The sequence below is a fragment of the Dipodomys merriami genome, unplaced genomic scaffold (genome assembly GCF_024711535.1).
Source record: "Dipodomys merriami isolate MVZ:Mamm:240054 unplaced genomic scaffold, mDipMer1.0.p SCAF_63, whole genome shotgun sequence".
NCBI classification, from domain to species: Eukaryota; Metazoa; Chordata; class Mammalia; order Rodentia; family Heteromyidae; genus Dipodomys; species Dipodomys merriami.
The window spans coordinates 292,052-312,895 of NW_027206213.1; the positions used below are offsets into that span (position 1 = coordinate 292,052).

The following is a 20,844-nucleotide window of genomic DNA, read 5'->3' on the forward strand; positions in this document are numbered from 1 at the left end:
TAGTACCTACTAAATACTACGCAAATGTTGGTCTCTAATCTGCTCTCATCTCTACCTCTAGTATCTTCCCCCCCTGGTTCTGGGACTTGAACTCAGGATCTGGGCACTGTCCTTGAGCCTCTTTATGGTCAAGGTTAGCACTCTACCACTTGTACCACAGCACCATTTCCGGCATTTTCTGAGATAAGAGACTGCTGCTTCAAACTGAAATCCTTAGATCTCAGCCTCTAGAGTAGCTGGTATCACAAGGGTGAGCCATTAGCACCTGGCTCTAGTATCTTATTTTTTGATATTTTATTTGTGTGTTTTTACTACTTTGGTTTTTTTTTTTTTTTTTACAGAAGTGAGCCTGACAGGGACTTTCTTGGCCTGGAAGGAAGTTCATATATGCTGAGGATCAAGGTAGAGGATCAAGGTAGGAAGATTTTTTACTTAGGGCTGCTGAAGATAGAATAATAGAATAGGGTGAAATTGTAATCAAGGTAGGAAAAAAGGCCTGAGGGATAAGGTGAGGCATCATTGAAACAGGAAGCTGATTCATTGGGTCCGATACTTAGAACAGGAGAGTGGGTGGGGTGTAAGAAGGGACAGAAGCATGCAGTTCAGGATTAGAGTCATAAATAATCTTGGCAATTACTTAAATTGTCTAACATTCTTTTTTAAAAAATATGTTTTTATTGTAAAAATACTGTATAGAGGGGTTACAGTTACATGAGTAAGGTTATGAGTACATTTCCTATTGAGGATTATTACCTCCTCCTTTAGCATTTTTACCTTTTTAGTCTAGAGCCAGCTTTTTGGGAAGGATCAGATAGTTGACATATAAGGATTTGAACAAGGTCACATATTACTTTATTTGTATTTTATGTGGTGTTTACATTAAAATCAAATCCCCAGAAAACTTACCTTACTTTTCCCTTTTCTCTCCCTCAGTTTCTGCTGCTGAGACTGTCTTCTATTCTTTTTTTTTCTTTTTCATTATTTCTCCTTTTATTTTATATAGCTCAAAAGTATGCTTAGAGAAAGATTGCAAGCCTAAAGCACTTATGACAAATAAAAGTAATGTTTAAAATCAGTTACTTAACATCAGTTTCAAGAAATTAGAAAAACATTTCAAACTTCCATTGTGGTATTATTCTTTACATTGTTTAGGATTATTTAAAATTGTGTTTTCTATTCTTTTATTTAACTAGCTTATTTTGAGTCATTTTAAGCTAGTCATTTTTAACTAGCTTAGTTTATCTTTGAAACAGGTTTCCTTTATGGAAGCCTACAGCAGCCCTGGGTCTACCTTCAGGTAGGTTGGAGGAAGTGAACATTCTTCAGATTACCTCTTCTCACTGAATGAGACCTAGGAGCTTGCATCATTGGCCTTAAGAGTTCAGGGTTCTGTCAAACCTGAATGTAGAATTTCTTTTTGAATTTGAATTACATAGTTCATTGTTTTACACAATTCTCTTTGAGTTTTGGGGAGGGACAGGAGTGTTTAAACTATAAGCTAGGACTCTACTAGTGAAGCATAGTAAGAAGTAGTGGAAAATGCTGATATAGTGGCATATGCCTGTAATTCTGCCTGTAATTCCAGCATTCTGGAATTACGTAAGTTTGGAGCTAGTCTTGGGAGAGACTGTCTCAAAAAACAAAAATATAAACAAGACAAGTGGGAGACTAGGTTGGTGACTGTAGATGCTGAGATCTGGGAGTATGGAGTGAACATCAAATTATCTGACCTGGCATGGTCCTTGAGTTTATGGTAGGGATAGGAGGCTCTGAGGTACCAAGTCGATAGTTGTGAGCAGTGCTGGTCATTACCCTTAGAAGTGCTATGAGTGCTTCCTATGTAGTCTAGAGCTGTGCTGCAGGATGGAGATTAAGGGAATGGGTTGTGGAATCATGAGAATAGGGGGAAAAAACCCAAAAACGTTTCTGAAGAGAGTTGTGTTGTCTTCCGAAGGTTGGATGATTGTGTACACAGACTGGACAGTCTATGCAGGTCATCTGGCCTATATGAAGGAGGCAGTTTTACATCCCTCCTAGGGTTCTGCTGGGAAAACCATCACTAGCTAGCTTCAAATAAGAACCTTCCTCTATTATTACTCTTTGTAGAGCTATGGTTTTGAAGCTTTAATGCATCAGAATTATCTATAGGGTTGGGTTGGGGACTGGATTTTTTTTTTTTTTGCCAATCCTGGGACTTGAACTCAGGGCCTAGGAACTGTCCATGAGCTTCTTTTGCTCAAGGCTAGCGCTCTACCACTTGAGCCACAGCACCACTTATGGCTTTTTCTGTTTATGTGGTACTGAGGAATTGAACCCAGGGCTTTATGCATGCTAGGCAAGCACTCTACCACAAAGCCACATTCCCAGCCCTGGGACTGGATATTTTCTTAACATAAAGATTTGTGTTTTTGGGCTGGGAAGATGGCTCAGTGGTAGAGCGCTTGCCTTGCATGCTCGAGGCCCTGGGTTCGATTCCTCAGCACCACATAAGCAAAAAGAAAAAAGCCGGAAGTGGCTCTGTGGCTCAAGTGGTAGAGTGCTAGCCTTGAGCTGAAGAGCTGAGGGACAGTACCCAGGCCCAGAGTTCAGGCCCCACGACTGGACCCCCCCCCCCAAAAAAAAAAAAGATTCATGTTTTCTTCTAGATAATTCATGTTTTCTAATTGAATGGATAGAGAATGATGAACAGGAATCAAATTTGATCATCTTCACAGGTGATTCTGGTACCAGTCATCTTAAGATCATATTTAAAGAAACTGACTGGAAAGGGTGTGTCTTTGATAACTCCTCACCCCTAAAGGAACAGGAGGTTTATTTGAATCCTAGGAACCTTAGTCTGTTGCCTGTCATGCAGTGAGGATGATGAGGGTGTCTTTATGCTCTGGAACCTCATCTCCTGGTGTTCTGTAGGGGCAGATGAGGTAGAAGCCCTTAGTGTTTGTCCTGTCTGCCCAATTGCAGATCAGTATCTTTGGGCCTTATAAGGACTTTGGCTTCAAAGCTAGGAGAGCAAATCTGGGGGTTGCCTCTTGAGTTACTTTCATCTTAGAGTATATTGACCCTCTTCTAGTGTAGGCCTTTCTCATGTAGTATGTGCAGTCTTTAGTCACTTGAGATTCTCATTCATCTTCCTATTAAGAACCGATTTTAGGGGCTGGGAAGGTGGCTCAGTGATAGAGCGCATGCCTTGCATGCCAGAGGCCCTGGGTTCGATTCCTCAGCACCACATAAGCAAAAAGAAACAGCCAGAAGTGGTGCTCTGGCTCAAGTGGTAGAGCGCTAGCCTTGAGCTGAAGAGCTGAGGGACAGCGCCCAGGTCTAGAGTTCAGGCCCCATGACCGGACCCAAAAAAAAAAAGAACCGATTTTACCTTTCTTCTTCAAAAATCCTCTGTTGCATCCATGTTACTTATATAGTCAAGTCCAAATGTCTTAGTTTGGAATAGCAGTCTTCACAATTTGGCCTAAATAAAGGCCCTGCAATATCTGGTTCCTGCATGTGTCTCAAATCTCATCCCAGGCTATACTTTCTTCTTCCCTGTTAGGGGTACCATCATTTGCTTATATTTCCAACTGTCTCTTGCTTCAGGACCTTTTTGATACTACCTGTTTCCACCAGAAATACTCTTTACCCTGATCTTTAACTGTCCTTTGCCTTTAAGAACCAACTAGGTCTTTCCTGACCACTGTATATAAGGAAAAGTTTGTGTTTTAGTACTCCATTTACTTCAGATAGCTCACTTGATGCCGTTTACCCATTATTTTTCTCTTCTAGTAGCTTATACATTCCATGAGAGTAGGGACCCTCTCATTTATAGTTGTATTTTCAGTGCTTTTTGCATAAATGTACTCAATAAATACTTGGCAGATCTACACATTTTTATTTTTTAATTTTTTTTTTGGTTTGGTCATGGGGCTTGAACTTTGGCCTGGGCACTGTCCCTCAGCTCTTCAGCTCAAGGTGAGTGCTCTACCACTTGAGTCACAATGCCACTTCTGGTTTTCTGGTGGTTTTTATTGAAGATAAGAGTCTCACGGACTTTCCTACCAGGGCTAGCTTTGAACCGTGATCCTCAGATCTCAGCCTCCTGAGTGGCTAGGATTACAGGTGTGAGCACCAGTGCTCAGCCAAATCTACATATTTTTATCTTGTTAATTTCTGTTTTGCTTCATTGTGGCACTGCACAACTCTAGTCCTTTGAATTTTCTCTTTGCTGTGCCATAAGCATTATTCCTTTTTATCAACTTGTCTGATTCTTCTTTTTCTTTTTTTCCCTCTTTTTATTTTTATTTTTGGTGATGGTACTAATACTGGAATTTGAACTCAGAGCTGCACATGTGCTAGACAGGTACTCTACTATGTCTGCCCCTCCTCTAGCTCTATCAGATTTCTTCTTCTCCTTTACAGTTCTTCATATATATTATTGACTTTTCCAAGAAGTCCTACTTCACAATTAAGATAGCACTTTGTTGCTTTTAATTGTTTTTCTTTTCCTTTCCGTCTCTTTTTCCTCCTGTCTCTCTCTCTTTTGTTCTTTTGTACTTTTTGAAACAAAGTCTCTGTGTATGTGTAGCTCAGGCTGGTCTCACACTCACTATCCTCTTGTTTCAGCCTTCTGAGTACTCGAATTATAGGTGTGTGCTACCACATTCAACTTATTTATTTATTATTATTGTTATGAAATATTTGTACAAAGGGGTTAGAATTCCATAAATCAGGTTATGAGTACAATGCTTCTTGGTCATTATCGTTTCTTCCTTTTTTCTCCCCCTTTTTATCCTTTTCATCCCTACCCTCAGGTTACGTAGATCATTTTGACGTAATGTACATTGTATATTCAACTTTGTTCTCCCCCGCCCCCCCCTCTTAGTTGTGGAGCTTGAACCCTGGGCCTGGGTGTGGTCCCTCAGCTTTTCAGCTCAAGGCTAGTGTTCTACCACTTGAGCCACAGCACCACTTCCAATTTTCTGGTGGTTTATTGGAGGTAAGAGTCTCATGGATTTCCTGCCCAGGATGGCTTTGAACCATGATCCTCAGATCTCAGCCTCCTGAGTAGTTAGGATTACAGGTGTGAACCACTGGCACCCGGCTTAGCTTTGTTTTTTGTTTTTTGTTTTTGCCGGTTGTGGGGCCTGCTGGGCCTGGGTGCTGTCCCTCAGCTCTTTAGCTCAAGGCTAGCGCTCTACCACTTGAGCCACAGTGCCACTTCTGGCTTTTTCTGCTTATGTGGTACTGAGGAATCAAACCCAGGGCCTCATGCATGCAAGGCAAGCACTCTACTGCTGAGCCACCTTCCCAGCCCCATTAGCTTTGTTTTTTTTTAACAGGCTTCTTTCCCCCACTCTGTGTCATGATTTCACTTGCTTAAAACATAGGTAGTATTGCCTCTGTTTTACAAATGGCAAACGAAAGGTTTTGAAAGATATATTAACTTGAAAATAGGACTGATATTTGAACACTGATGTATCTGAGGAGTACTTATTCTATCTCACTTTTTTGTTTTTGCCTGGTTGTGGGACTTGAACTCAGGACCAGGGCACTGTCCCTGAGCTCTTTTTTTTTTTTTTTTTTTTTTTGTTCAAGGCCAGCATGTGAGACACAGCTCTACTTCCAGCATTTTGGTGGTCAATTGGAGATAAGAGTCATGGACTTTCCTACTTGGGCAGGCTTTGACCCACAATTCTCAGATTTTAGCTTCCTGAGTAGCTAGGATTATAGGTGTGAGCCACCTGTGCCCAGACTAGCAGGCTTCTTCAGTGCAATTTTGTATCAGCAGAATCATACCTTCTTCCTCCCCTCTTTGCCTCCCCCCAGCCCCAACCCTCCTTCTCCGACTGTCTTTCTATGTGTGGTCCAAGCTGGCCTTCAAATACTGGGATCAGGTGTGTGCTTAGCCCCACTGACCCTGTTTTTTTTTTTTTTATTTCTTTTCTCTTAATGTTATTTCATGATTTTATTATTGTTTATTATTACTATGTTTTAAGACAAGGTTGTGCTGTATAGTCTAGGGTAGTCCCAACCTGCCTAGATTACAGGCATATGTTACCAAACTCAGCTGATTTTTTTTTTTTTTTTGCTTAGTATTGGAAACATCTTTTTTTTTTTTTTTTTTTGTCCAGTTGTGGGGCCTGAACTCTGGGCTTGGGCGCTGTCCCTCAGCTCTTCAGCTCAAGGCTAGCGCTCTACCACTTGAGCCACAGCGCCACTTCTGGCTTTTTTTCTTTTTGCTTATGTGGTGCTGAGGAATCGAACCCAGGGCATCATGCATGCAAGGCAAGCGCTCTACCACTGAGCCACCTTCCCAGCCCCTGGAAACATCTTTTAATATCAGTAAATACAGAATAAATAGCTGAATTACTTCAGTGAGTGCATATACTATGGATTTTCATCCCTAATATATAATCTGGTTATCTCATGTTTTCATGAGCATTTTCTAACCCTCTTTTTATTTTTTATTTTTTTGCTAGTCTTGGGGCTTTAACTCAGGGCCTGGGCACTGTCCCTGAGCTTCTTTTGCTCAAGGCTAGCCCTCTCCCACTTGAGGCACAACCACTATTGGCCTTTTCTGTTTATGTGGTAATGAGGAATTGAACCCAGGGCTTCATGCATGCTAAGCAAGCACTCTACCACTAAGCTACATTCCCAGCCACCCTCATAATTTTTTTTTTTTTTTTGGTTAGTTGTAGGGGCCTGAACTCTGGGCCTATGCACCATTCCTGAGCTCTTCTACTCAAGGCAAGTGCTCTACCACTTGAGCCACAGCACCACCTCTGACTTTTTCTGCTTATGTGGTGCTGAGGTATCAAACCCAGGGCCTTATGCATGCAAGGCAAGCACTCTACTACTGAGCTACCTTCTCAGCCCAGAGCCTCTTAAAATTTTAATGATCTCTCCCTGTCTCACTTGTTCAATTTTTTTTTTGGGGGGGGTCAGTTGTGGGGCCTGAACTCTGGGCCTGGGTGCTGCCCCTCAGCTCCTCAGCTCAAGGAGAGCACAGTGTCACTTCCAGCTTCTTCTGCTTATATGGTGCTGAGGAATCGAACCCAGGGCCTCATGCATGCAAGGCAAGCACTGTACCACTGAGCCACCTTCTCAGCCCAGACCCTCTTAAAATTTTAATGATCTCCTTTCCCTATCTCACTTGTATTTTTATATAATGTTTAATGCCACCTGATACAGTACATATTTTTCTTGTTTATTGCCTAAGTCTCTTGATTAGAATGTAAGTGCCATGAAAATAAGGACTTTTTTCTCTTGTTGAATGAATGTTAGACTATAGACAAACTTTTTTTTTTTTTTTTTTGTTGGTTGTGGGGCTTGAACTCTGGGCCTGGGTGCTATTCCTCAGCTCTTAGCTCAAGCAAGCACTCTACCACTTGAGCCACAGTGCCACTTCTGGTTTTCTGGTGGTTAATTGGAGATAAGAGTCTCACGGACTTTCCTACGTGGGGGGCTGGCTTTGAACTGTGATCCTCAGATCTCAGCCTCCTGAGTAGTTAGGATTACAGGCATGAACCACCAGTGCACATAGAACATTGTCCCTTTCTATTGTTATTTTTGGTTTTTGTCTTTTCCATCTAATAGGTGAAACATAGTCTTAAAACATCGTGATTACAAATGGATTTTGAGCTGAGGATGCTGTAACTATTCAGGAGACAGGTCTGAAGATGGGGGTTTGAAGGCAGCCTAGGAAGGAAAGTCTGTCAGACCTTTATCTCCAATTACTGCCCCCAAAAAATAAATAAATAAGGAAAAAAAGCCAGAAGTAAGGCAGGTCAAGTGGTAGAGCCCTAACCTTAGCAAAAAAAAAATTCACACAGTACATTAAAAACAAAACAAAAAACCCCTCATTTCCATATCTTAGAGTTCATTTTGATTACATCATTTTATAAGGTCATATGTAGATGGGTCTTGAGCTATTTGTGATCCTTTGCTTGGACTATCCTATACATATACTAATTATTACAAATTAGGGAAACCATGGAGCCTATGTTTCTTTGGGTCTCGCTTACTTCATCTCATATGATTTTTTCCAAGTCTTTCCATTTCTTTATGAATGGGACAATGCCATTCTTTCTGATGGAAGCATAGAATTCCATTGAGTATATATACCACATCTTCTTGATCCATTCATCTACTGAGGGTTATCTGCGTTAGTTGCATATCTTAGCTATAGTGAATAATTATGCAATGAACATAGTTGTGCTGGTAGCTTTGGTGTGGCCTTGTTTGTGATTGTTTGGGTAAATGCCCAGGAGTGGAATTGCTGGATCATAGGGGGGAGCTCTATGTTTATTCTTTTTTTTTTTTTTTGGTTGGTTGTGGGGGTTGAATCCTGGGCCTGGGCACTGTCCCTGAGTTCTTCAGCTCAACAAGCATTCTACCACTTGAGCCACAGCGGTACTTCGGTTTTCTGGTAGTTAATTGGAGATAAGAGTCTTATGGAGCTGGCTCCAGTGGCTCACACCTGTAATCCTAGCTACTCAGGAGGCTGAGATTTGAGTATCGGTTCAAAGCCAGCCCAGGCAGGAAAGTCCGTGAGACTCTTATCTCCAATAAACCACTAAAAAACTGGAAGTGGTGCTGTAGGTCAAGTGGTAGAGTACTCGCCTTGAGCTGAAGAGCTGAGGGACAGCGCCCAGGCCCAGAGTTCAAGCCCCACGACTGACAAAAGAAAAAAAAAAGAGTCTCATGGACTTTCTTTCCCAGGCTGGCTTTGAACTGTGATCCTCAGATCTCACCTTCCTGAGTAGCTAGGATTACAGGCGTGAGCCATCAATGCTCGGCTATGTTTAGTCTTTTGAGGAACTTCCATATTGCTTACCAGAGTGGTTGAACCAGTTTACATTTCCACCAACAATGTAGTAGCTTTCCCTTTTGTTTGTTGAATGAAGAAATGAGTATTGACTTCAAGTCTTCAAACTCCTGGGTTTTCCTTGGATCTTCCAAAGCCAAGGACATAGGAAAACTTATCCTGGGTGCTAGTGGCTCATATTTATGATCATAGCTACTCAAGTGGCTGAGACCTAAAAGATTTGAAGCCAGCCAGGGCGGAAAAGTCTGTAACTCTTCCATCTCTGTTAACCAACCAAATGGACTAGAGGTATGGTTCAAGGAATTGAATGCTAGCCATGAGCAAGAAAGCTTACTAAGAGTAGGAGGCCCTGAGTTCAAGTCCCCTGACTTGTACACATACCCACACACACACACAGAGCACCCTAAAACACTGCCCTAAGCAGTAAAAACAAATTGTTTTCTTATACTTTCAGTCTTTGATGTGTATTACAAAATAGTAATAAATGCAAAATAAGTATAAAGAAATCCAGGAAAGTATAAGGAAAATGCAGCAAATTCTGATTTTTAGAGTGGTGTGTAATTTGACAAATATAGAATAACTTAAAAGTATTTATTATTGTCTCTGCTTTGCCAGTTCCCTAAGCACATGCTGTTGTACAATCCTGCTGAACCAGTTCCTCTTATCACTTAGACTTCATTTTTTAGTTCTTCTTTATACCATCTGTTGAAGTTGCCAGCCAGCCTTTTTCCACTTCCCAGGAGTGTCCAGCTCCTGAAAATCCAGGATGGACAAGTATCTCTAGCTCTCTGGGGCTGGTCAGGAAAATCAGATAGAATATATACACTGCTAAAGAATGCCATATGAGAATTCTTTTTTTTTTTTGGGTCCGGTCGTGGGGCCTGAACTCTGGGCCTGGGCACTGTCCCTCAGCTCTTCAGCTCAAGGCTAGCGCTCTACCACTTGAGCCACAGCGCCACTTCCGGCTTTTTTTCTTATGTGGTGCTGAGGAATCGAACCCAGGGCCTCGAGCATGCAAGGCAAGTGCTCTACCACTGAGCCACCTTCCCAGCCCTATATGAGAATTCTTTTGCTGAATTTTGATTTATTGTGCCAGGTTATAATGCTTAGGCTGATTTTAGCCATAATTTTCTGTGATCTTGTATATAGAAATTTCCTTCAGTCATTGAAAGAGAAATCAGGGTATTGGTCCATCTGCTTCCTGTATTAATCTGGGCTTTTTTGAGATTATTTTGAAAAGAAAGGTTGAAGAGATGCTGGAAGTAGGACCCCAGGCCTTCCACAGACTGTTCAAGGGCTCTGACCATAGTCAAGTCCTGTTGGTTGATTTCAAAGAATTTAAAATAGTTTTGGAAAATATCCTAGGAAAAAAGTACCACAGAAACTTCTTGGCTAAGGAAGTATTATGTACTGGCTAGAGGAAGAGATATAACAAAGGCTTCCAAATTCTATTCAAGACCTGATTTGAGGTAGTGACATTCAGCAACCTGAGTTGATGTTCTCTGGCTCTTAGGGTAATGCAGGCTGTGTTTGCAGGGAAGAAGGTGATTCTCTGCTCCTTTATCCTCTAGGAAAGCCTCTCCATTAAATGTCCTTCCTTTCTTTGGAATTTCCAGAATCCCTTTTAAAATACAGAAATGCCCCTGCAGAGTTAATATGGGAACCCAGCAACACTGTTTACATTGTATTTGAATTCATTTAATTAGACAGGCTCTCTTTTTTTCTTTTCCTTCCTTCCTTCCTTCCTTCCTTCCTTCCTTCCTTCCTTCCTTCTTTCCTTTCGTTCTTCCTTTCTTCCTTCCTTCCTTCCTTCCTTCCTTTCTTTGTTTTTGCCAGTCCTGGGGCTTGAACTCAGGGCCAAGGCACTGTCCCTAAGCTTCTTTTGCTCAAGACTAGCACTCTACCACTTGAGCCACAACACCACTTCTGGCTTTTTCTGTTTATGTGGTACTGAGAAATCAAACCCAGGGCCTCATGCATGCTAGGCAAGCACTCTACCACAAAGCCACATTCCCAGCCCCTAGACATGCTTTCTTTCTTTCTTTCTTTCTTTCTTTTTTTTTTTTTTGGGTTCGGTCATGGGGCCTGAACTTTGGGCCTGGGCGCTGTCCTTCAGCTCTTCAGCTCAAGGCTAGTGCTCTACCACTCTTGCCTAAGTGCCACTTCTGGCTTTTTTCTTTTTGCTTATGTGGTGCTGAGGAATCAAACCCAGGGCCTCATGCATGCAAGGCAAGCGCTCTACCATTGAGCCACCTTCCCAGCCCCTGGACATGCTTTCTTTTGAACAGTATGTTTACATCAGCTCTTGTAGGGGATTGGAACTTGGACAGGGTATATATGCAAAAGAAAGAGAAGGTTTGTGGGACACTCTTGCTGACCTTGGACAGCAGAAAATAGCTTGAGGGCACCAATTATATGATGAGTTAGATAAAAAGAAGCTCATATCCCTTTAGAACCACGCACAAGTTAGATGCTTTTTGTATATTTTCTTATTTAATTACAGTGCAATGAAGTGTCAGTCCCCATTTTTGCACATGGGCAAGCTGAAAGCCAAAGAAGCTATATAACGTATTCAAAGCCATACAGCTAATGAGGCTTAAACTAGGATTTATTTCTCATCAGGTCTATCCAACTCTAAAGCCATGGTGTTTCCCACTTTACTGACTTTGATAAGATTTAAGAAAGAAGAATGGGGCAAATAGGAAGATACCATCTTTCTTTACCTCATAATTTTGTTTATAATGACCTGTTTAGCCAAAGCATCCTATTTCTAGAATTCTAGGGTCTATATATAGAGATACCATAACAGCATGTTTGAGCAAGATACCGATGGCTGTAAGGGAAGGATTTAAAAAGCTTTTGTTCTTCTAGGTCTTCAGGGTTACCGCCAACTATCAAAATACAAGAGTAACTGGTTTACTGCTTAAGTGACCCTGTCTTTTTCCTATACATAAAATCTGATGTGTCTCAGTGAGAAAATCATGATTTGGTAGAGGTGAAGTGTAGTATATGCTGGAGCTAGTTACTATTTTATGATTAAGAGGTTAATAAAAGGTGTCACTTTTACCTTTGTTTATTTGTTTTGACAGTTCTGGGATGTGAACTCATAGCCTTGTGCTTGCTAAGCTGGCATTTTACTGAGCTATTCCTATAGCCCTGCTTTTGCTGGTTATTTTAGAGCTGGAATATAGAGAACTTTTCTGCCTGGGCTGTCTTTGAACAATAATGATCTTTTGAATTTCAGCCTCTTGAGGAGGTAAGATTACAAGTGTGAGCTACCAGCATGCAGCTTCTAATTTTATTTTATTTTTTTGTCGGTCGTGGGGCTTAAACTCTGGGCTTGGGCGCTGTCCCTGAGCTCTTCAGCTCAAGGCGAGCGCTCTCAACGCGAGCGCTCTACCGCTTGAGCCACAGTGCCACTTCTGGTTTTCGAGTGGTTTATTGGAGATAAGAATCTCACAGACTTTCCTGCCTGGGCTGGCTTTGAACCCTGATTCTCAGATCTCAGCCTCCTGAGTAGCTAGGATTACAGGTGTGAGCCACCGGCGCCTGGCTCAGCATTCAGCTTCTTTTGTTTTTCTTTTCTTCTTCTTCTTCTTCTTCCTCTTCCTCTTCTTCTTCTTCCTCTTCTTCTTCTTCTTCTTCTTCTTTTTCTTCTTCTTCTTCTTCCTTTTCTTTCTTCTTTCTTCTTTCTTCTTTCTTCTTCTTTCTTCTTGTCGGTCGTGGGGCTTGAACTCTGGGTTTGGGTGCTGTCCCTGCACTCTTCAGCTCAAGGCGAGTGCTCTACCACTTGAGCCACAGCGCCACTTCCGGTTTTCTTTTGCTTTTCTAAGAGAGACCAGATGGTAATGAGTGCTGGCACAGGGGATCCTAATCTCTGAAGTAGCAGAGAAGATGTCTTAAGAGTGTCATATAAAAGAGGACTGGTCTGTCAAGTAGTATAATTTCAGGGTGACTAAGAATGCTGCTTGTTCCTCAAAAACTTCCAACAGTCATTTGCTATTGCTTGGAATTCTACAACTAAATTTTCATTTCCTTGATTTAAAACTTTGAGATCTAATTGAAAATGAAGGTTGAGGGTATAGCACAGTGATAGAGGAAATACATACTTAGTGTCTTGAGGGCCTAAGTTTTGATCCTTAGCGCTGGAAAGAAAAGTACTTTGGGCTGGGAAGGTGGCTCAGTTGGTAGAGTGCTTGTCTTGCATGCCTGAGGCCCTGGGTTCGATTCCTCAGCACCACGTAAGCAAAAAGCAAAAAGCCGGAAGTGGTGCTTTGTCTCAAGTGGTAGAGCACTAGCCTTGAGCTGAAGAGCTGAGGGACAGCGCCCAGGCCCAGAGTTCAGGCCCCACAACCAGACCAAAAAAAAAAAAGAAAAGAAAAGTACTCCAGGAAGGTATTTGATCTTGAAGCATCTTGGTTATGTAAGTGGAACTGAGTGAAATGATGGTATTTATAGTGTTGATTTCTCACAACCAGACTAAGGAAAGAATAGAGAGGAGAAAGCACTGTGCCATAGTTGGAGGGGCAGGAAAGAGACACCACTGAGTTAAAGATAAAAGCCCTCCAAAAAGGAGCCAGGGGTCTTAAGAAACATTTTTCTTTTCTTCAGAGTTTTGTCTATAAAAAGACAAGCAGCTGAAGTTGCTGAGGATGGAGGTTTTAGGGCCCCAAAGTAAGAGGGTTGGATTGAGAGATTTCCCACTAACTAGTATGCTGAGATGTAGGCAATCTGGATAGTAGCAGACAGAGTGTAATCAGGAGTGCAGAAGCTTTGAGTCTGTGGTTAGCTGTGATGTCCTCAGACAGGAGATGAAACCATCACAGATCTTAGGAAGGGTGGAGGAGGCCTAGCTTACCAGAAACAATGCAAAATAGTGGCGTAAGAGAGGATGCCAGTGACAACACAATCAGAGTACTTCCTTTATTACTGCTGGTCACGGACAACTTAGGATCTCTATTTCTCCAGTGACTTATTTTGATGTTATTTTTTTCTTTTTTTTTTTTGTCAATCATGGGGCTTGAACTCTGGGCCTGGGTGCCATCCCTCACCTCTTCAGCTCAATGCAAGTGCTCTACCATTTGAGCCACAGTGCCACTTCCGGCTTTCTGAGTGTTTTATTGGCGATAAGTCTCTCCTTTCCTGCCCAGGCTAGCTTTGAACCTCAATCCTCAGATCTCAGCTTACACGTGTGAGCCACTGACGCTTGGCTTGGCCTCCACCAATTTCTGATTCTCCCTCCTCACTTTTACCCAGAAGTATCAAGATCTATCCAACTTCCTTTCCTAGACTCCCTACTTTCCTAGACTCCCTACTAGTATTGCAGCTCTGGCGTGTGTGTGTGTGTGTGTGTGTGTGTGTGTGTGTGTGTGTGTGTGTGTGTGTGTGTGTGTGTGTGTGTGTGTGTGTGTGTGTGTGTGTGTGTGTGTGTGTGTGTGTGTGTGTGTGTGTGTGTGTGTGTGTCTGTGTCTGTGTCTGTGTGTCTGTGTGTGTGTGTGTGTGTGTGTCTGTGTGTGTGTGTGTCTGTGTGTGTGTGTGTCTGTGTGTGTGTGTGTCTGTGTGTGTGTGTCTGTGTGTGTGTGTGTGTCTTTGAACCATAATCCTCAGATTTCAGCCTTTTGAGCAGCTAGGATTTATAGTTGTGAGCCATCTGCCCATCACTGCTGTAAATCATTTTATTTGTTGTGCTGGTCCTAGGGCTTGAACTCAGGTTCTGGATGCTATCCCTGAGCTTTTTTGCTCAAGGTAAGTGTTCTACCACTTGAGCCACAGCTCTGCTTTTGGCTTTTTGGTAGTTAACTGGAGATAAGATGCCAGTGGACTTTCTGCTTGGACTGGTTGAACCATGATTCTTAGATCTCAGTCTCCTGAGTAGCTAGAATCATAGGTGTGAGCCTAGAACTCTTTCACCAAGGGCTCCTACCTTTGTCTTCCCTGATACTAGAATTTTATTTATTTTTTAAATTTTTATCCTGGAGACTGTCTCAGGGCCTCATGCTTGCAAGACAGATACTCCACCTCGAGTCAGGTCTCCAGTCCCTTCTTGCTTTGGTTATTTTCAAGGTAGTATATTTTTTTAAATGCTCAGGTTAGCCTGGGCTGTGATCTTTCTACTTTTGTGCTTCCCATGTTGTTAAGTATGACAGGCAAACTATGCTTCCCCTGTAGTTGTAACATACTCATGTCATTGAGTGAGGTGAGTCTTTTATGCCTGGTCTGGCTTCAAACTGCAGTCCTCCATCTCTGCCTCCCAAGTAGCTAGGATCATGGCACATAGCAGAGCCTTTTTTTTTTTTTTTTTAATTTTTTTTTTTTGGGTCCGGTTGTAGGGCCTGAACTCTGGGTCTGGGCGCTGTTCCTCAGCTCTTCAGCTCTTCAGCTCAAGGCTAGTGCTCTACCACTTGAACCACAGCGCCACTTCCGGCTTTTTTCTTTTTGCTTATGTGGTGCTGAGGAATCAAACCCAGGGCCTCAGGCATGCAAGGCAAGCGCTCTACCACTGAGCCACCTTCCCAGCCCCCCTTTTTTATTTTATTTTATTTATTATTTTATTTTTTTTGTCGGTCGTGGGGCTTGAACTCTGGGCCTGGGCGCTGTCCTTCAGCTCTTCAGCTGAAGGCGAGCACTCTACCACTTGAGCTACAGCCCCACTTCCGGTTTTCTGGTGGTTTATTGGAGATAGGAGTCTCACGGTCTCTCCTGCCTGGGCTGGCTTTGAACCGCGATCCTCAGATCTCAGCCTCCTGAGTAGCTAGGATTACAGGCGTGAGCCACCAGCGCCCGGCTCCAGCCCCCCTTTTTTAAAAAAAAAATAAGTTTTTTTTATTGTAAAAATACTTACAGAGGGGAGAGGTGTTACAGTTACATGAACAAGGTAATGAGTACATTTCCTATCAAGCATTGTTACATCCTCCTTTGTTTTCCCCCTACCATCCCTTCCTTCCCACTTCAACTACACTCCCCCCCCCCCCCCCCCCCGCCCTACCTTAAATTGTAAAGTTTGTTTTTCAACATAGTGTCTTATGGGTCGCATTGCTCATTGTTACAATGGGTCAACCTGTATCCCCATTTAAGCATTTCGTTTTTTTCCCTTCCCCTCTCCAAACTAGCAAAGTGTATATATACAAGATGCAGGGCACCAATATCAAATACAGTGAAGACAGGGGTTATACCGTGGGGGAGGAACATACAAGAGAAACACAAAAATCACATGGTACATTATAAATACATTAGAAACAATAGCAAGAAAGAAAAAACCACTTGTGTCCCTATCTTGGGGTTCATTTTACTTAACATCATCTTATCTGGTCATATGTACATAGTTTTTGACCTTTTCTGCTTGGCCCAGACATATACTAGTTATTGCAAATAAAGGAAACCATGGGACTTACGTTTCTTTGGGCCTGGCTTACTTCACTTAATATAATTTTTTCCAAGTCTTTCCATTTCCTAACAAATGGGCCGATGTCATTTTTTTCTGATGGAGGCATAGAATTCATATATATATATACACATATCACATTTTCTTGATCCATTCATCTACTGAGGAGCATCTGGGTTGGTTGCATATCTTAGCTATGGTAAATAATGCTGCAATAAATGTAGTTGTGCTGGGAGCTTTAGTATTTGTCTTATTTGTGATCATTTGGGTAAATGCCCAAAAGTAGGATTGCTGGGTCATAGGGGAGCTCTATGTGGAGTCTTTTGAGGAACCTCCATGCTGCTTTCCAAAGTCGTTGAAAAAGTTTACACTCCCACCAACACTGCGTAGGGTTTCTTTGTTTGTTTGTTTGTTTGTTTCTTTCCTTCCTTCCTTCCTTCCTTCCTTCCTTCCTTCCTTCCTTCCTTCCTTCCTTCCTTCCTTCCTTCCTTCCTTCTTCTTTCTTTTTTGTCAGTTGTGGGGCTTGAACTCTGGGCTTGAGCGCTGTCCCTGTGCTCTTCAGCTCAAGGCTAGCACTCTACCACAGTGCCGCTTCCGGCTTTTTTTTTCCTGCTTATGTGGTGCTAAGGAATCGAACCCCGGGCCTCATGCATGCAAAGCAAGCACTCTACCACTGAGTCACCTTCCCAGACCTAATTGCACTTCCGTAGGTAGAATACTGCCCCTGCACTACTCCTTGTACTGGTCATCTTGAACTCTGCCTTCTATTCTTTGAGCTAAGTGGATATCATGCTTCTCTGTCCAGCTGCTCTTCTGGAAGAAGGCTCTTAACTTAGCTGTTTTATTTTTCTTTTGTTCTGGATTTCATGTTAGCTCTCTAACTGCCAGTGCCACACACAAAATTTTTTTTTTCCCTTTGCTGGTATTGGGTTTGAACTCAGGACCTGGCTCTTATTGGGCTTGCTTGTTCTGTTGCTCTATCCCACTTGAGCCACACCTTCAGCTCAGCCTTTTGTTGGTTATTTTGGAGAAGGAGTCTTACAGACTTCCTGGCGCCCAGGTTCAAAAAAGAACTTTTAATAAGCATTGTAAAACTCCAAAAGGGAAAATCGAGAATGAATTTTCCAAACCTATTTAGAGAAATCCCCTTCCCCATCCCTTGGTGGGGGTATTTATTGAAGTTTCACAGAATATGATGTTTGGTGAAGCAGTTTTGGAAAAGTTGAGGCCCTATTCCAAAAGAAGACACAGAATGTAGAGTAATCCCAAGTGAAGGGGATGGGAAAATTAGTGAAAGAAATTTTGAGGCATCTGGTCCCTCATGGACACCCTTTGCGTAACTAACGCCTATCTGAATACATCTGAGGCCTTTGGGTTTGACCTCCAGCACCACACTAAAAAAGAAGAAAATACTTGGTGCTAACTGGGGCCGAAGGAACAGGAAGCCTTATTTTGTGGCTAGGAATTTAAGTTAGTACAGCCTGAATTTCAAAGTGTAAGAGAGAGAGAGAGAGAGAGAGAGAGAGAGAGTGTGTACACTTTACTACTTGAGTCAGAGCGCCACTTCGGACTTTCCAGTGTGTGTGGCTTCGAACCATGATCCTAAGATCTCAACCTTCTGAGTAGTTAGTATTATAAATGTAAGCCTTAAACACCCAGCTCTGACATTAGTTTTACAATATCAAAACTTAAGATATACACAATTTTTTTTTTGGTGCTTTTTTCTTTGTTTACTCCCTCCCCTCCCCTCCCCTCCCTTCTTCCCCTCCTGCCGCATGGTGCTGGGATTTGAACTCAGGAACTCAAACTTGCCAAGCAGGTACTCCATAAATCACTTGATTTATGTGCACACATTTTTTTTTTTTTTTTTTTTTTTTTTTGGGTCTAGTCGTGGGGCCTGAACTCTGGTCCTGGGCGCTGTCCCTCAGCTCTTCAGCTCAAGGCTAGCACTCTACCACTTGAGCCACAGCGCCACTTCCGGCTTTTTTCTTTTTGCTTATGTGGTGCTGAGGAATCGAACCCAGGGCTTCATGCATGCAAGGCAAGTGCTGTACCACTGAGCCACCTTCCCAGACCCAAAGTGCACACATTTAAAAAAATTAATTAATTAATTGTATTTATTGTTTATTTATTTTTTTCCCTGGTCATGGAGCTTGAACTATGGGCCTGGGCACTGTCCTTCAACTCTTCAGTTCAAGGCTAGCACTCTACCACTTGAGCCACAGCACCACTTCCAGTTTTCTGGTGGTTAATTGGAGATAAGAGTCTCACGGACGTTCCTGCCTGGGCTGGCTTTGAACCGTGATCCTCAGATCTCAGCCTCCTGAGTATCTAGGACTGCAGCCAGAAGTTGCATTGTGGCTCAAGTGGTAGAGTGCTAGCCTTGAGCTGAAGAGCTGAGGGACAGCGCCCAGGCCCAGAGTTCAGGCCCCACGACCCACACGGAAAAAAATTCTTATGGACTTTCCTGCCTGGGCTGGCTTTGAACCGCAGTCCTCAGATCTGAGCCTGAGTAGCTAAGATTACAGGAGTGAGCCACTGTTACCCAGCTCAAAGTGCACACTTTTTTTTTCTTTTTCTCTTTTTTGTTGTCGTGGGACTTGAACTCAGAGCCTGGGCACTGTCTCTGAGCCTTTTTGTGCTCAAGGTTACCACTTGAGTCACAGAGCTAGTTCCAATTTTGAGTGGTGAATTGGAGATAAGAGTCTCAGGCAGACTTTTCTGCCCAGGCTTGCTTTGAACTGCAATCCTCAGATCTCAGCCTTCTGAATAGCTAGGATTATATGAGTGAGCCACCATCGCCTGGCTAAGTGCACACATTTTTAAACCATCATTTCCACTCCTATCTAGGTACTTCTCCTAGGGTCAGGATTACAGAGACAAATCTATAATGATATTTGTTACTGTAGAATTTGGAAAATAATCAAAATGAGGGCTGGGACATAGCTCAGTGGCACAGCACTTGTCTAGCATGTGCTGGGTTTGATTCCCAAGGCCAAAAAAGAAAAGAAAAGAAACTACAGCTAATAATCAAAATGGTCATTGTTGATAAAAGATGGATCAAATTGTGGTATATTAATACATTGCTAAATAAATTTACAATTACTGAAATGAAAAGATGATTATAGCTGGGCATCAGTGGCTCACAACTGTAATCCTAGCTACTCAGGAGGCTGAGATCTGAGGGTTTACTGTTTGAAGCCAGCCTGGGCAGGGAAGGCTGTGTGACTCTCATCTCCAGTTAATCACAGAAAAATCCAGGAGTGGTGCTATAGCTGAAGTGGTAGAGTGCTAGCCTGAGCAAAAAGGAGCTTAAGAACAGCACGCAGGGGGTGGGGGGAGGTTGGGGGGAGGAGGGAGGTGGGAGATGGGAAGGGGAAACAAAGGAGGAGGCAACAATGCTTGATAAGAAATGTACTCATTATCTTGCCCATGTAATTGTAACCTCTCCGTATGTTATTTTCACAAAAAACAAAAACAAAAAAACACAGCACCCAGGTCCAGTTCAAGGCCCAGGGCCATCAAATAAAAAAAGATGATCACAATATTTGTGTGAAAAAATATTATGTGAACCTCTTTTACTTGAACTAAACATAGGTATAACTGTGTATGCATTTTAAAAACTACACAGCAGCCAGGTACCTGTGATTTACTCCTGTTACCCTATCTACTCAGGAGATGAGACCTGAGGATTGCAGCCAGCTCAGGAAAGAAAACTCCATGAGATTCTTATTTCCAATTAACCAGAAAAAGCAGGCTCTAATATGCCTCTAGTGGTAGAAGGCTAGCCTTGAGCAAAAGAGCTCAAGAACAGTATTTAGGCCCTGAGTTTAAGCCCTAGTACTAGCACCAAATAAATAAATAAAATTTTCACGTCAGAGGGCTGAGATGTAGCTCAGTCAGTAGTAGAGCACTTGCTAGCATGTGCAAAGCTTAAGGTTTGCTCCCTAGTACTGCAAGACAACAACAAAACTAAAAGCCATAAAAATTATACAGCACAACGTTAACAGAAATTATCTTTTCTGATAGGGAATAAAAGTTGCTGGAAAAATAAGATTTTGACTGCACTGGCTGAAAAAAGCATTTTACCTTGGTGACCTAGGTAATGAAGAATCATTGTAAGTTCTTGAACAGATATTGGTAATAAAGATGGTGATGAAGGAAGGTTTTATGGTATGGCATGTGAAATGAATGAAGCAGAAAATGAGGTTCAACAAATATATTAATAAGTTGAAAGGGCAGTGCAGTGTCACTTACAGTAGGCAGTGGGATATGCAGAAAGAATGAATTTAAAGGCAGTGTATTGGGGGGGGGACCCACTGTCAAACAGGAAGAGGAGAAAGAACAGAGTACCTGGAACAAACAGATAGTACCAAGATGTTTGTCTACTTTAAGAAACTGGAAGATTACATGACAGAAAAATGGGTAACTAGAAAGTGAACCTCTCTTCTAAAACAGGTAGATGAATTCGTTTCCTTGAGTTGAATTTGAAGGGCTTGAGTTACATCTAAAAGGAAATGTTCTGTAGGCTTCAGATTCCCTTTCATAGAAAAAGTTACTTCTAGCTGGGTGCTGGTGGCTCACATTTGTAATCCTAGCTACTCAGGAGGCTGAGATCTGAGGATCATGGTACACAGCCAGCTTGGGC

General features: G+C 42.4%; 1 long non-coding RNA gene across 10 annotated transcripts in view; it reads left to right on the forward strand.

The window, feature by feature from the left end:
* Positions 1–20,844, forward strand: part of LOC138815215 (uncharacterized) — a 72,543-nt gene that overhangs the window by 32,765 nt on the left and 18,934 nt on the right. For 9 of the 10 annotated variants that reach the window (XR_011368217.1, XR_011368213.1, XR_011368212.1 and 6 more), the window contains one exon: positions 342–415. This is a non-coding gene — a long non-coding RNA (uncharacterized lncRNA). Of the gene's footprint in view, positions 1–341; positions 416–20,225; positions 20,299–20,844 lie in introns of all 10 variants that reach the window. The other variant, XR_011368220.1, reaches the window with a different exon arrangement.